This window comes from Oncorhynchus keta, chromosome 13 (assembly GCF_023373465.1).
Source record: "Oncorhynchus keta strain PuntledgeMale-10-30-2019 chromosome 13, Oket_V2, whole genome shotgun sequence".
Taxonomy (NCBI): Eukaryota; Metazoa; Chordata; class Actinopteri; order Salmoniformes; family Salmonidae; genus Oncorhynchus; species Oncorhynchus keta.
In genome coordinates, this window is record NC_068433.1 from 21,844,337 (window position 1) to 21,860,521 (window position 16,185).

Below are 16,185 nucleotides of genomic sequence, written 5' to 3' on the forward strand. Positions count from 1 at the left end.
CAGGAAGGAGACACTCCTAGAGATGAACATACTTTGGTGCGAAAAGTGCAAAGCAATCCCAGAACAACAGCAAAGGACCTTGTGAATATGCTGGAGGAAACAGGTACAAAAGTATCTATATCCACAGTAAAATGAGTCCTATATTGACATAACCTGAAAGGCCGCTGAGAAAGGAAGAAGCCACTGCTTCAAAACCGGCTTAAAAAAAGACAGACTACGGTTTGAAAATGCACATGGGGACTAAGATTGTACTATTTGGAGAAATATCCTCTGGTCTGATAAAACAAAATTATAACTTTTTGACCATAATGACCATCGTTATGCTTGGAGGAAAAGGAGGAGGCTTGCAAGCCGAAGAACACCATCCCAACCGTGAAGCACAGGGCGGCAGCATCATATTGTGGGGGTGTTTTGCTGCAGGAGGGACTGGTGCACTTCACAAAATAGATTGCATCATGAGGGAAGAAAAGTACGTGGATATATTGCAGAAACATCTCAAGACATCAGTCAGGAAGTTAAAGCTTGGTCACAAATGGGTCTTCCAAATGGACAATGACCCCAAGCATACTTCCAAAGTTGTGGCAAAATGGCTTAAGGACAACAAAGTCAAGGTATTGGAGTGGCCATCACAAAGCCCTGACCTCAATCCTATAGAAAATGTGTGGGCAGAACTGAAAAAGTGTGTGTGAGCAAGGAGTCCTACAAACCTGACTCAGTTACACAAGCTCTGTCAGGAGGAATGGGCCCAAATTCACCCAAATTATTGTGGGAAGCTTGTGGAAGGCTACCCGAAACATTTGACCCAAGTTAAACAATTTAAAGGCAATGCTACAAAAACGAATTGAGTGTATGTACACCTCTGACCCGCTGGGAATGTGACGAAAGAAATAAAAGCTTAAATAAATAATTCTCTCTGCTATTATTCTGACATTTCACATTCTTAAAATAAAGTGGTGATCCTAACTGACCTAAGACATGGAATTTTTACTATGATTAAATGTCAGGAATTGTGAAACCTGCGTTTAAATGTAGTTGGCTAATGTGTATGTAAACTTCCGACTTCAACTGTAAGTGGAGAGCCTGTTTACAACTCTAAGCATTTTACTGCTGCCGCCCCCAAGGTTACAAAGCACATAGTGTAGTCCTGTGTTTGGTAGGTAGCTGTGCACTTCAAAGTAATCAAGGGGCAGGGCTAGAGATGAGGAGAGGGAGGAAAGAAGGGGGAGCGTTCAATTGGAAGACAATGTTATGTAACAGTTTGAGAGTGTTGAGGACAGTTATCTTTCAACATGGGCAACTTTTTGGGTGGAAGATTATATGTGAAAATGAAAACAAAGAAATCCTACATAAATAGTTGAAGTGTGAACCACACCATGAACCGAAGTTCATAAATAATCTATTCATTTACAGTATCTCTAGAGCAGACATATTTAACCATTATCATTGTGAAAAGAAAACATACAGTAGCTACTCATTCAATTGTTTTTTTTCATTATTTTTACTATTTTCTACATTGTAGAATAATAGCGAAGACATCAAAACTATCACATGACACATATGGAATCATGTAGTAACCAAGAAAGTGTTTAAGTAGCCACCCTTTGCCTTGATGACAGCTTTGCATACTCTTGGCATTCTATCAACCAGCTTCACCTGGAATGCTTTTCCAACCGTCTTGAAGGAGTTCCCACATATGCTGAGCACTTGTTGGCTGCTTTTCGTTCACACTGCGGTACAACTCATCTCAAACCATCTCAATTGGGTTGAGGTTGGGTGATTGTGGAGGCCAGTTCATCTGATGCAGCACTCCATCACTCTCCTTCTTGGTCAAATAGCCCTTACACAGCCTGGAGGTGTGTTGGGTTGTTAAAAAACAAACGACAGTCCCACTAAGTGCAAACCAGATGGGATGGCGTATCGCTGCAGAATGATGTGGTAGCCATGCTGGTTAAGTATGCCTTGAATTCTAAATAAATCACTGACGGTGTCAACAGCAAAGCGCCCCCACACCATCACACCTCCTCCTCCATGCTTCAAGGTGGGAACCACATATGCAGAGATCATCCGTTCACCTACTCTGTGTCTCACAAAGACACAGCGGTTGGAACCCAAAATCTCAAATTTGGACTCAGGGTTAGGGTTAGACCTGGACTGATTGGATCAAACGCATTAAGAAGGAAAGAAATTCCACAAATTCACTTTTAACGAGGCACACCTGTAAATTGAAACGCATTCCAGGTGACTACCTCATGAAGCTATTTGAGAGAATGCCAAGAGTGTGCAAAGCTGTCATCAAGGCAAAGGGTGCCTACTTTGAAGAATGCCAATTATAAAGTATATTTTGATTTGTTTAACACTTTTTTTGGTTACTACATGATTCCATATGTGTCATTTCATAGTTGTGATGTCTTCACTATTATTCTACAATGTAGAAAATAGTAAAAATAAAGAAAAACCCTTGAATGAGTTGGTGTCCAAAATTTTGACTGGTACTGTACATATTACATGATGTAAGTAATAAAGAAAAATGTGTTCTACAAAAACTCCTGTTCTGAGGTGTTGTGTATCTACTCAAGACTTTGGAAATAGCTCAAACTCAAAGTGAAAGCAACAGTCATGCAGTCACATGCTCACAGACCCAGCAGAGTGGCGCTAATACCAGTTGCAGGTGAACATACAGTGCAGTCTGCTGCCCCCCTCTGTCTAAATGACCAACTGCAGGCGATGAGAGGTTAATCATTATTTCGCACTCCCAAAACATCTGTTACTTTTTCATTTCAACCTCTATAAATCATTCTAGGGCTGTACCCTAAACAGAACCTTATTCCCTATATAGTGCACCACTTTTGACCACAAGTCTATCACTATATACTGAATAAGGTGCTTTTTTAGATGCAGACTGTTTGAATGGGTCATTGGTATAGCTTGGTATAAGAGGATGTTGAGTTAATAACTCAATATGTTAATGTTAATAATGCGGCCAACAATTGAGTCAATCTGCCAATACAAGCATGGGAACGTTACACTCAGACTAGAGAAACTACTATACCCTTCTACTATAGCCTGGTCCCAGATCTGTTTGTGATCTTGCCAACTCCCTTTCTGCCGAGCCAAACATGGCACAACAATTCCATAAGGAGTTAGCAAGAGAGCAGATACAGACTGTCATCCAGCAGACTGGCACCAAGCAGACTGGCACCAAGCAGCCTGGCACCTAGGCTAACCTCTCCACGGAGAATAATTATTCGACAATGGTTGGTACATGGACTCAGTCTTTAAATATCACACGAGGTCAAACCATATATTAAATATATAACATTCATAACTTGTATAAATAATACATTTGCACTATATAAATAGATGCTAATCTATAAACTGTATATATTAGATTAGAATTGGAGAAGGGGACTATTCATATAAAAGTACATGGAACCGTGTCATCCCAAACAATGCAACAGTGACAATTATACATAGGGCCCTGAGTTTTACCAGGGAATACCTCTGGCCCTATTCATAAAAAAACAAGTTGACACTCATTGTATTCCCGTGTGGGCAACAGAGTGGCTGTACTGGGGTGTGTGAATGGACTACTGCCCCAGGGGGAAGGGTTCATCTGGGGTGTAGTTGAGTCTGGCGTACATAAACATGAGTCCCCAGAGTAGAGATGATGACAAACAGCCACAGGAACAGCCACGATGACTATGTACTGCCAGTCCTGTCTGCTGTAGGGCAAACACACGCAGGCACACACACAAAGAGACGGAGACATACAATACAGTGCCTTCGGAGAGTATTCAGATCCCTAGACTTTTTCCACATTTTTTTAGGGTACAACCTTATTTTAAAATGGATAAATTGTTTTTTCCCCTCATCAATCTACACACAGTACCCCATAATGACAAAGCAAAAACGGATCTTTAGAAATGCAAAAAAAAAAATACTTAAAAAAACTGAAATAGCACATTTACATAAGTATTCAGACCCTTTACTCAGTACTTTATTTATTTATTGAAGCACCTTTGGCAGTGATTACAGCCTCGAGTGTCCTTGGGTATGACGCTACAAGCTTGGCACACCTGTATTTGGGAAGTTTCTCCGATTTTTCTCAGCAGATCCTTTCATGCTCTGTCAGGTTGGATGTGTAGCGTTGCTGCACAGCTATTTTCAGGTCTCTCCAGAGATGTTCAGTGGGGTTCAAGTCCGGGCTCTGGAGGGCCAATCAAGGACATTTAGAGACTTATCCCGAAGCCACTCCTGCGTTGACTTGGCTGTGTGCTAAGGGTCGTTGTCCTGTTTTTCTCTTGTTCTCCCATCTCCTCAGGGGAACTCTGGAGCTCTGTCAGAGTGACCATCGGGTCATTGGTTACCTCCCTGACCAAGGCCCTTCTCACCCGATTGCTCAGTTTGGCTGGGCGGACAGCTCTAGGAAGAGTCTTGGTGGTTCCAAACTTCATCCATTTAAGAATGGTGGAGGCCACTGTGTTCTTGGGGACCTTCAATGCTGCATAAATGTTTAAGTACCCTTCCCCAGATCTGTGCCTCGACAAAATCCTGTCTGGGAGCTCTATGGACAATTCCTTTGACCACATTGCTTGGTTTCTGTTCTGCACTGTCAACTGTGGGACCTTATGTAGACAGGTGTGAGCCTTTCCAGATCATGTCCAATCAATTAAATTAAAGATGTAGAAACATCTCAAGGATGATCAATGGAAACAGGATTCACCTGAGCTCAATTTTTGAGTCTCACAGCAAAGGGTCTGAATACTTATGTCAATAAGGTATTTCTGTTTTTATGTTTAATACATTTGCTAAAATTTCTTAAAACCTGTTTTCGCCGTCGTCATTATGGGGCATTGTGTGTAGATTGCTGAGGAAATTGTTTTATTTAATACATTTTAGAATAAGGCTGTAAAGTAACAAAATGTATACTTTCCGAAGGCACTGTACGCAAGCATGTAAGTATTGAAGAATGAAGTACAGTATGTCTGCAGTGACACATGGACATCACTAGAGCATGCTAGGAACACTGACTGTGACAAGAGAATGGAGATGAATGTGATGAGAAGCGAGGGGGAGTGTGTGTGTGTGTGTGTGTGTGTGTGTGTGTGTGTGTGTGTGTGTGGTGTGCCAATCGAGGCGGTGCCATCCTGCTTCTTCAGCTGCTCAGCCATGTATGTGACGGCAGCTATGGCTGACTTGAGGTCCGGGGGGAGGATCAGACAGTAGTTGTCACTGTCAAAGAACCCCTGGAGCTGCACTGTAGTCTCACTCCTGAGAGGGGGGGTGGGGGTGGGAGTGGTGTATGGAAAGGAAGAGAGGGAGGGGTGTATGGAAAGGAGGAGAGAGAGTGCAACAGCATATGAACACACACACAAACAAACAAATGCACACACACAAGTATTATGTATTTACCCCCCGACCCATCCCCGGGCTGGAGTGACACACTCCTGACACAGAGGAAACATTGGGACAACCATAGAGCAACGTATTGTGGTGCTGGTATGACTTCTGACCCCTATAGGTATTCCTGCCTCACACAGCTGTTCCAGAGCAGTAGTGTTGTCAGAGAATCTGTCCCGAACTACTTTACCCTACGATATATCTTTATGTGAGAGCTCAACAAAGGCACTGACCATCACTGTGTGTAACGTGGGGAACTACTATGCATCTAAGTTGACTATTATGTACTCATATAGCATTTAAGTGATCCGTATTTTATATAAACTCTACATTGCATTGTCCAATAGCGCAAAGTGTAAAAACCACACCAGAATATCCACCCATTCACATAGAGAACAGCCAATGAATGTGACATTCATTTTATAGATCATATGAAACTACTCAGCCTGGTCTCATAAACTAGACGTAAGATAGTAAATGTAAATCCGGGACACTCAAATTAGTTTGATATGTAACATTTGGTATGGTTACATAAGACAGAAGGTTACTTAAGGCAAAAACTAAAGTAGGGTAGTTGGTCGGGGTAGATGGGTGGGCGTATAATGCAAGCTCTCGCAACCCAAAGGCTGCGCATTTGATTCGCATCACAGACAACTATACTATTTTAGCAAATTAGCAACTTTACAACTACTTAACATGTTAGCTAAACTTTTGTCAAACCCTAAACTTAACCCTTTAACCTAACCCTAAGCAAGGAGGCCTACAAACCTGACTCAGTTACACCAGCTCTGTCAGGAGGAATGGGCCTACCTGAAATATTTGACCCAAGTTAAACCATTTAAAGGCAATGCTACCAAATACTATTTGAGTGTATGTAAACTTCTGACCCACTGGGAATGTGATGAAAGATATAAAAGCTGAAATAAATAATTCTCTCTGTTATTATTCTGACATTTCACATTCTTAAAATAAAGTAGTGATCCTAACTGACCTAAGACATGGCATTTTTACTAGGAGTAAATGTCAGGAATTGTGAAAAACTGAGTTTAAATGTATTTGGCTAAGGTGTATGTAAACTTCCGACTTCAACTGTACAAATACTGGATATTTATATCCCGAACTCTGATATGGATCATTCTGATATTTCAAAAGGTCTTTGTTTTAACTTTTTGGATTATGTGCATATTTGTTTTGTATTGCTAGGTATTATTACTGAACTGTTGGAGACAGAAACACAAGCATCTTGCTGCACCTGCGATAACATCTGCAAATCTGTGTATGCAACCAATAAACTTTCATTTTATTTTGATGTGAGAAATTGTGTGATTGAACTGGAAACATAGACCATCTCTCTGTCAAGAACGTTTGTTTCTGGACCCTTCACACATCCGGGCCCAACACTCTGGCCCAGGCATAAACACAGCAGAAGTAATATAATATATACCCAATATACTGTAGCTCACCTCACACACACACAGCCACACATAGTGTAGCACTCTACAGACCTGCCTCACTGTGGTAGTAGCACAACTATGTTGGTTCAATCTGCTCCACAAACGTGGTGTTGACAGGTGCCCTGTTCTCTGTCCCCTCAATATGCCTGTAGCACCCAGGTACAGTAACAGGGTCGTCTATCAATATATATAACGATATCAATCTATCACTATATCAATAGCAATCACTATCAATCTGTCACTTTATCAATATATCAATCGATCACTATATCACTACATCAATCTATCCCTATATCAATATATCACTATATAAATTTCAATATATCACTATATCATTAGCAATATATCACCATATAATCAGCATTATAACACTATATCAATCTATCACTATAGCAATAGTCGTGTCTTTGGCTATGCCGGATTAAGTGATATGACAAGCTATTCTATAAAATAATTTCTCCATAATTAATATTACCCGATTGAGATAATCATGTAAATGTAATTAACTAGAGAGTCGGGGCACCACAAAATAATATTTGTAGAGCTGTTATCTTCCAAATAAACTCGTAAAGACCTATTAATATTTTACATCAATAGCAGTCAATATGAATCTTAACCTTAATTCAGTCTCATCTGAAAGTTGTCAATTCTTGGTTATCTGCACGAACCCTGGCTAAAAAGTTGAATCAGCAATACAAACTTGGGTTTAATTATTTATTTACGAAATACCTAACTAATCACACATGATTAATTACGTGTATGTTTAATTCTAACTTGATTACAAATGACGTCATAAAGGAAAACAGATATGACAGCTGGTTACACAAAAGAAAAGGGGCTGGGTTTGAGTGAAAGGCCCAGGTGTGTCCCATGTCGCTGACGACCCTCCCGGCTCCGCCCACCGACATCCTATTAAGGAAAACAAGCGCAAGAATTCGGCAGACTGAGTGGGAGGGTCGTCACACAATACATCTATATATATCACTATATCATTAGCAATATCACCATATTACTATATCAAAAGCAATATATCACTAAATCATTAGCAATATTTCACTATATCCATATATCACTATATCAATAGCAATTTATCACTATATCAATAGCATATCACTATAACCATATCAATATATCATTGGTAATAATATAATATATCTTTATATCAAAAGCATTGCATCACTATCAATATATCACTATATCAATAGCAATGTTGATATATTCAATCCAAGATGGCGTAGCAGTAAGACATGTTTGTTTTTGTCCCGTTTTTTTCTGTGTAAATATGATGTGTTTTTTTGTATACATTTCAATCTCTTTTTTCCATTCTCAAATGAAATATACCTTCCTGCAACCTGACTCATCCAATGTGTTATGGATCTGCTATTTTTTAGACCTTATAACTGGAACCTCCATCAGGAGCCAGACAACTAATTAGCTACTAGCTATTTATTGCAAAAATCACTGAAGTTGGAGACTTATATCTCCCTCACTAACTTTAAGCATCAGCTATCAGAGCAGTTTACCGATCGCTGCAGCTGTACACAGCACATCTGTAAATAGCCCATCCAACCAACTACCTACCTCATCCCCATATGTTTTTAGTTTTTTCTGCTCTTTTACACATCAGTATTTCTACTTGCACATCCTCATCTGCACATATATTACTCCAGTGTAAATTGCTATATTGTAGGTACTTTGCCACTACGGCCAATTTATTGCCTTAACTCCTTACTACATTTGCACACACTGTATATAGATTGTAGTATTGTGTTATTGACTGTACATGTGTTTATTCCATGTGTAACTCTGTTGTTTTTGTCGCACTGCTTTGCTTTATTTTGGCCACGTCGAGGTTGTAAATGGGTACTTGTTATCAACTGACCTACCTTGTTAAATGAAGGTGAAAAAATATATACAGTGGGACAAAAAAGTATTTAGTCAGCCACCACTAGAGGAGATCTATGCATTGGAGGAATGGGCCAAAATACCAGCAACAGTGTGTGAAAACCTTGTGAAGACTTAAAGAAAACGTTTGACCTCTGTTATATACCCTTTGTTGGCCATGAAAGTATTGAGAAACTTGTTATTGACCAAATACTTATTTTCCACCATAATTTGCAAATAAATTCATTAAAAATCCTACAATGTGATTTTCAGGATTTTTTTTCTCATTTTGTCTGTCATAGTTAAAGTGTACATATGATAAAAATTACAGGCCTCATCTTTTTAAATGGGAGAAGTTGCACAATTGGTGGCTGACTAAATACTTTTTTGCACAACTGTATATATATCAAGATATCATTAGCAATATCACTATCAAAATATCATTAGCAATATATCACTATGTCATTAGCAATATATCACTATATCACTATCACAATATTACTATATTATTAGCAATATATCCCTATATCATTAGCAATATATCAGGATTGATGCTCATTGAATATTTGGAATATTTATTTCACCATACATGTACAGTTGGTTTTATGGAGATACATGTACAAATATTTCAAATGATGTTCTTTCTTTGGCACTATTTTATAGTCACACAGCCGACGAAAGATGTGTGTGTTCATTAGCCAGGCCCAGGTCCATTCAGTATCTACCAGCTATCACCTCTTTAGGGAGGCCAGACTGGCACCAGAGCCCACCGATTAGTCACCACCTCCACCATCACGTGGACATCATAACCTCCTGGCAACACAAAGGCTAAGGGACTGTGTGTGTGAGCTAGGGTGTCACTGAGGGGAGCATGATGTCACCAGGGACACGGATATCTCCCCTTAGACCGGGGAAGTAGGAAACCAGACCAGTTCTGGTAAAGAAAGGGGGATTATGTGTGTGTGTGTGTACGTATGTGTGTGTGGTATAAAGGGTATCGGGATAGGAGGAATAGAACTACAATGCCAGACTCATATTTTATGGGGGCTGTATATCCCTGAGATGAGCCATCAATTGGTCTAGTGAAGATTATACTACTGCCAAGAACGGGCACACAGTGGACCTAACTGTAATAGCAAGGCTAGCACTAGAGAAAAAGGGCAAAATAAAGTAGCTGTGATCTACTGGTGTGTGTCTGTTCTGTCTGTGTGTCTGTGTGAGAGGGTGTAAAATGTATGAGTTCACGAGTATGTGTGCCTCTATTTGTTTACTCTCTAAGTGTGGGTGTCTGTGTGAGTTTGTAAACTATATCTGTGTCTGTTTATGTGACTGTGTGAGTGTGTGTGAGAAAGAGTGAGTGACGGAGCGAGGCAGGCTCCATCTGTCTGTGGTAATGAATAGAAGCCCTGGAATGCTGCTGTCACGCAGTAGGCAGAACGGAGCATAGCTGGGCCCTGAGGTGGAAAGATCTCTCTCTCCTCCCCTCACTCTCACACACAAACACACACACACACACGCTTGTTTAATGTGAGCGAGACGCAATCTGAGGGCCACCGATCCCATCTTTGAGCAGTCCCAGACATCCTGAAATGTTTGATTTCATGCTTCCCGAGTGGAATAGTGATCTAAGGCACTGCTACTGACCCAGGTTCGATCCCGTGTTGTGTTACAGCCGGACGTGACCGGGAGACCCATGAGGCGGCTCACAATTGGCCCAGCGTCGTTCGGGTTAGGGGAGGATTTTGCCGGTCAGGTTGTCCTTGTCTCATCGCGCTCTAGCAACTCCTTGTGGCAGGCAGGGTGCCTGCAAGCTGACTTCAGTCGCCAGTTGCACGGTGTTAGATCCGAAACATATTGTTGCGGCTGGCTTCCAGGTTAAACGAGCAGTGTGTCAAGAGGCAGTCGTGTTTCAGAGAACGTATGGCTCTCGACCTTCGCCTCTCCAGAGTCGGTACGTGAGTTGCAGCGATGGGACAAGTCTGTAAGTACCAATTGGATATCACGAAATTGGGGAGAAAAAGGAGTAAAAGATTTAAAAAATTTAAAAAAATAAATAAACGTTTGATTTTAACAGGACAAAGTCTGCTATGCTCTTGTAGTGTGAGATGTGCAACGTCAAGTTTTGAGAACAGTTATCGGCAATAGCCAATGAGATCTCGCCAGAGAAGAAGCCAGTGAGATGATGACGTTGTTTCGCGTCACCCAGGATGTGTAGACTCTGGAGCAGGAGCGATGATTACAACTAAATTAGTATGCATGTGTACTTGGCTTTGACCAGAGCCAAAGTTCACCACCAATGTTATTCAATTCAAAATGATGGCTAGACATTTCAACTCTGTATGGCAAGAGTGAATTTCTGACTGAAAACGATTATCAGCCCGCTTTGAGGCACGGCTCATTCTAGCTACGTTAACATTCTAATCACATCATTACATAATAGTTTTCGCGAGACAGCATGATATCGGGAATTCTCACAACCTAGTGAAGAATCTTGTAGTGTGACCATCGTGTGGGCACCACTACGTTGGCTAGACAAACAACTACAGGAGAGATGGCCATTTAATGTGACAGGCTAAGCAATTAGGATTTTGAACATTGTGCAACGTACACCCGGCATTAGACTGCTGTCCTAGGCACACATTCATTGAACACTGGTCACTTGTTCCAGTACCCTGCCCTGAACCTAAGCAGAAGAAGCAGAAGAAAGAAAAAGCAGAATCCTAGAGTCTAAATCTCATGTAGACTCTATAGGGCCGACATGTAGGCTACAGCTCACCTTGTGTGTGGAGGGGGACCAGGGGTGCAGGTTGAGGACCACCACACTGAGGATGACTGAGAAGGTGACCACGATCATGGTGAACATGACATAGTTAACTACAAGAGTGATAGCCAGGGTGTCACGTCCTGACCTTAGTTCCTTTTGTATGTTTCTATTTTAGGTTGGTCAGGGCGTGAGCATTCTGTGTTTTGTTCTTGTGTTTCTATGTCTATGTGTTTGGCCTGGTATGGTTCCCAATCAGAGACAGCTGTCAATCGTTGTTTCTGATTGAGAACCATACTTAGGTAGCTTGTTTTCCCACTCTTGTTTGTGGGTGGTTGTTTTCTGTTTAGTGTATGTCACCTTGCAGAACTGTTTTGTTTCTTCCATTCACTTCGTTATTTTGTTTTTGTGTGTTCAGTTAATAAATTAACATGGAAACGCTGCGCATTGGTCCGATCCTTCCTACTCCTCCTCAGATGAAGAGGAGAAGCGTTACACAGATGAGGACAATGATGGTCAGAGTAATCTCCACAGCTAAGAGAGAAAGGGAAACACAGGGTTAAAAAATGGTGACTATTGATCTACTGTTGTTTGGCAAGTGATATAGACTGGGTTTAAACATTATGAACCAGCTAAAGACAAATAGTTTATTTTACAACTACGGGCCACATCAGTTCAGGGGCCGCATCTGGCCCACAGGCCGCCAGTTTGAGACCCATGCTCTAAAAAATAAATAAAGAATAAACAGACTAGATAAACATCTTCCCCGGAGCACAACATATATTCTTAATGATACTTCCTTGCTTTGTAATAAACAATGGCAAACTACCCATCTCAAGTTATCATAGAGATGGAAAGAGGGTACACGTCATGTCTTTGTGCTGCCCATGCTTTTGTGGCAAGTGTGCCCTGTATCCATCTCTATGCAAGTTACGCATGCCAATGAGACAATGTGCATGTTTGGCATGGTGCGCCTGCATGGGACGGACATGCGTCAGGTGGTAGATAGAAGACAAAGATGCCCAGGACCATGTTGAGGATGTAGGGCACGATGATGAGGGGAGAGTGTGGAGTTAGAGAGGAAGGAGGAGGTGACAGGGAACAGGGGCGTAAAAAAGGGCATTGTGGTGCTAGAAGAGGAGAGCAGAGCAGAGAAGAGCGAGAAAAGAAAAGTAGGAGATACGAAAAGAGAAGCCTGGTGAGATTAGAGAAGACACTAACCAATTAAGGCAGTCTCATCTATGTCCTGTATCTCCTCTTCATTCTCATCCAGGGCATATAAGAGACCCATCTCTGATGAGTTATAGGAGCAAAACACCACAATGCAGCTCTGCCAGTCAAATGGGAAGTATGCCACCTACAGGCAAGGAGGAGTTATTACAGAACCCCCCCATCTATCTGGCACTCCAGGCAGGCTAATGCAAACGCACAAAGTATTTGGTCCTCCCGAGTGGTGCAGTGGGCTAAGGTTGTGCCAGTAGAGATTCTGGGTTCGAGTCCAGGCTGTGTTGCAGCCGGCCGTGACCGTGAGACCCATGGGGCGGCGCTCAATTGGCCCAGCGTCTTCCGGGTCAGGGGAGGGTTTGGCCAGCAGTCCCATTGCGCACGAGCGATTCCTTGTGGCGGTCCGGGCGCAGTGCACGCTGACACGGTCACCAGGTGTACGGTGTTTCCTCTGACACATTGGTGCAGCTGGCTTCCGGGTTAAGTGGATATTGTGTCAAGAAGCAGTGTGGCTTGGTTGGGTTGTACTTCGGAGGACACACGGCTCTCGACCTTCGCCTCTCCCGAGTCCATACAGGAGCTGCAGCGACGAGACAAGACTGTAACTACCAATTTGGATACCACGAAATTGGAGAGAAAAATGGGTAAAAAAATATATATAAAAAGGAGGATATGAAAGATCTTAAATAGTATTTGAACCCAGGTCTGGCTATGATGTCCTGGTTTATTAGGCAGCTGCTGCGGTAGATAGCAGGAGGCAGCCAGTTCACGGTCTCGTCGCTGTAGACCAGCACGTTGACACACCACGACGAGAGACAACACAACATAAAGTGAGACCTAAGACAACAACATAGCATGGCAGCAGCACAACATGGTAGCAGAACAAACATGGTACAAACATTATTGGGGACAGACAACAGCACAAAAGGGCAAGAAGGTAGAGACAACAATACATCACACAAAGCAGCCACAACCTATTGCAGATTCAGTCTTCCCAGCCTGGTGCAGGTCTACAATTTTGTTTCTGGTGTCCTTCGACAGCTCTTTGGTCTTGGCCATAGTGGAGTTTGGAGTGTGACTGTTTGAGGTTGTGGACAGGTGTCTTTTATACTGATAACAAGTTCAAACAGGTGCCATTAATACAGGTAACGAGTGGAGGACAGAGGAGCTTCTTAAAGAAGAAGTTACAGGTCTGTGAGAGCCAGAAATCTTGCTTGTTTGTAGGTGACCAAATACTTATTTTCCACCATAATTTGCAAATAAATTCATATTAATCCTAATGTGATTTTCTGGATTTTTTCCCCTCATTTTGTCTGTCATAGTTGAAGTGTACCTATGATGAAAATTACAGGGCTCTCTCATATTTTTAAGTGGGAGAACTTGCACAATTGGTGGCTGACTAAATGCTTTTTTGCCCCATATATATTTTGCCCCATATTGTACACATTAACACCAATACGCTCTAAATTCTGCTCTAAGTAAATGAAGAAAACGTTCCATAAAAAAACAAGAAAACTTTAAGAATGTTCAGAGAACGTTCTAAGAATGTTACTTAAAAATATATACATTCTGTTCTCAGCATCAACAAAACTCTCTCTATCCTCTACCAAGTTAAGTGTGTTAAGGTGTGTTGGTCGTGCCCACTAATTAGTGACACCTGATGTTAATGAGTGCTTGTTTCCTTTGAAATGGGGTCTGTTTGAGTAGACTAAAATAGAACAGCTTTGTTTAAGTAAAATAATCATGGCATGCTCGCTCCACCCTGGTGGCCCAGTGGAATTTGATTGTTCCTATGTCGTTTGATACCAGAACTACTGAAGGTACAAGGACACACTGGTTACTGAGCATTGTATTGATGACATTATGAACACTGTGATTTGTATATCCTTAAATCAAGCATTTAGGGCTGATGTTTCAAAAACATTTGTCTGGTTAGAATATAAAGGGCCCGTCTCCAAGAGGCCCGTTAGACTTTTTCTTTGCCTCTGCTCTGAACGTGTTCTCCCTGACTTCTTGTACTTTACCAGATGTGGTTTTTAAATTGATCAACAACTGCTCTTCTTTTGGTTCACCTGAAAATACTGCCTACACCAGGATTACCCACAACAATTGAGAGGTAGAGCCTAAATGTGAAGTGTTCAGATCATCCCAGTCTTACAGGGATCAATAGCTTTTTCATGTCGCTGTGAAACAACTCTTAAATTTTAAATAAAATCAAAAGGCAGCCCAGTCACTTGGTTTGCAATTAAGCTGAGGGATGGGGCTGAAGGAATCCAATCATAATCAAATTCATAGTTGGAGGTCTGGATGCAAGAACTAGCAGTCCGTGAGATCAGCATGGTAGTTTTTGACGCTTTTCATCATTGACGATTCCAGTTACTGTATGTGGAAAATATCTGTGTTAGGCAATTGCATCGTCTCAGAAGGCATGTATTTCCTCCTACACTAGAACTAACTTTTTTCCTTCTTTTTTTTAAATAGCTGAAAATATAGTAATTGGATTGCTATACCTGGAAATGTTAGCCTTTGACCAGCTTCAGCCTGTCACTAGTGAAATGTATGAGGCTACTGTATTTAACACGTGAGGTTTGTGGAATCCAAACTAAGGGACACTACACCCATTGAGAGGGAGAGTTGAAGTGTCTTATTTTTGACTTCCCTTAGGTCATGTTTCTGTATATGTGTCACAAGAGCCCAGGCAATACTGACAACACTAGAACAAACATTGCCTGCTTGTTAGAAGCTCTTTGTAGAGTACTGCTTACTTTTCCCACTCTCTCTTCAACAGATTCTTCTGGTGACATCGATCTGAACGTACAGATCCATTATATCACTTCTGGGGCTGGGCTCAGTCTTAAAGGCAAAAGCTTCAGCATGCTAAGAGGACGGGAGCTGCCGCGAGGACAACACCAGCCAATATCTGTTAATATTTCTGTTAAATGTTGGCCTGGACTGCATGGTCCTGTCCATGTGTCTACAGATGGACAGAACCATGCGTCTGCACACCTTCATGGGCGCCTGTGGCCTCTCAGTATTCCTGGTCGATGTGGTGTTGGCGTGTGGTGTTCTGGCTCAAGAGCGATTGGCTGGGGCCGTACAGCGATCTCCCTGATGATATCTGCCAGTGGCAGGTTTAATGGCACTAAAGGAGATGTTACAGACTCTGAGAAACATCCCAAGGCTGTGTTCAGCCTGTCAGTCAGGGACAGAAACCCACTCCTACATGTCTGAATCAGGACAAATGACAAGCGGACGTGACTCATGGGAGATAAGAAAGCAATTATGCTGTTGGACAACCTAGTTAGCAGGCCTAGCCTCTGATTGCCAATAGTTATTGCCCTTGACATAGCCCTTAGTTTAGGCTACCTCATTATTACCACACATGCTATGACATGGGCATAAAAAGGACGTGCAACAGTTTATGTAGCCTACTTTTTACACTTCCATGTTTGATCATTAAAC

The 16,185-nt window shown here is 41.8% G+C and overlaps 1 pseudogene; it reads right to left on the reverse strand.

The window, feature by feature from the left end:
- Positions 1–3,587: 3,587 nt before the first annotated feature.
- Positions 3,588–11,592, reverse strand: LOC127906920 (acetylcholine receptor subunit beta-like; annotated as a pseudogene).
- Between the last annotated feature and the right edge of the window lie 4,593 nt (positions 11,593–16,185).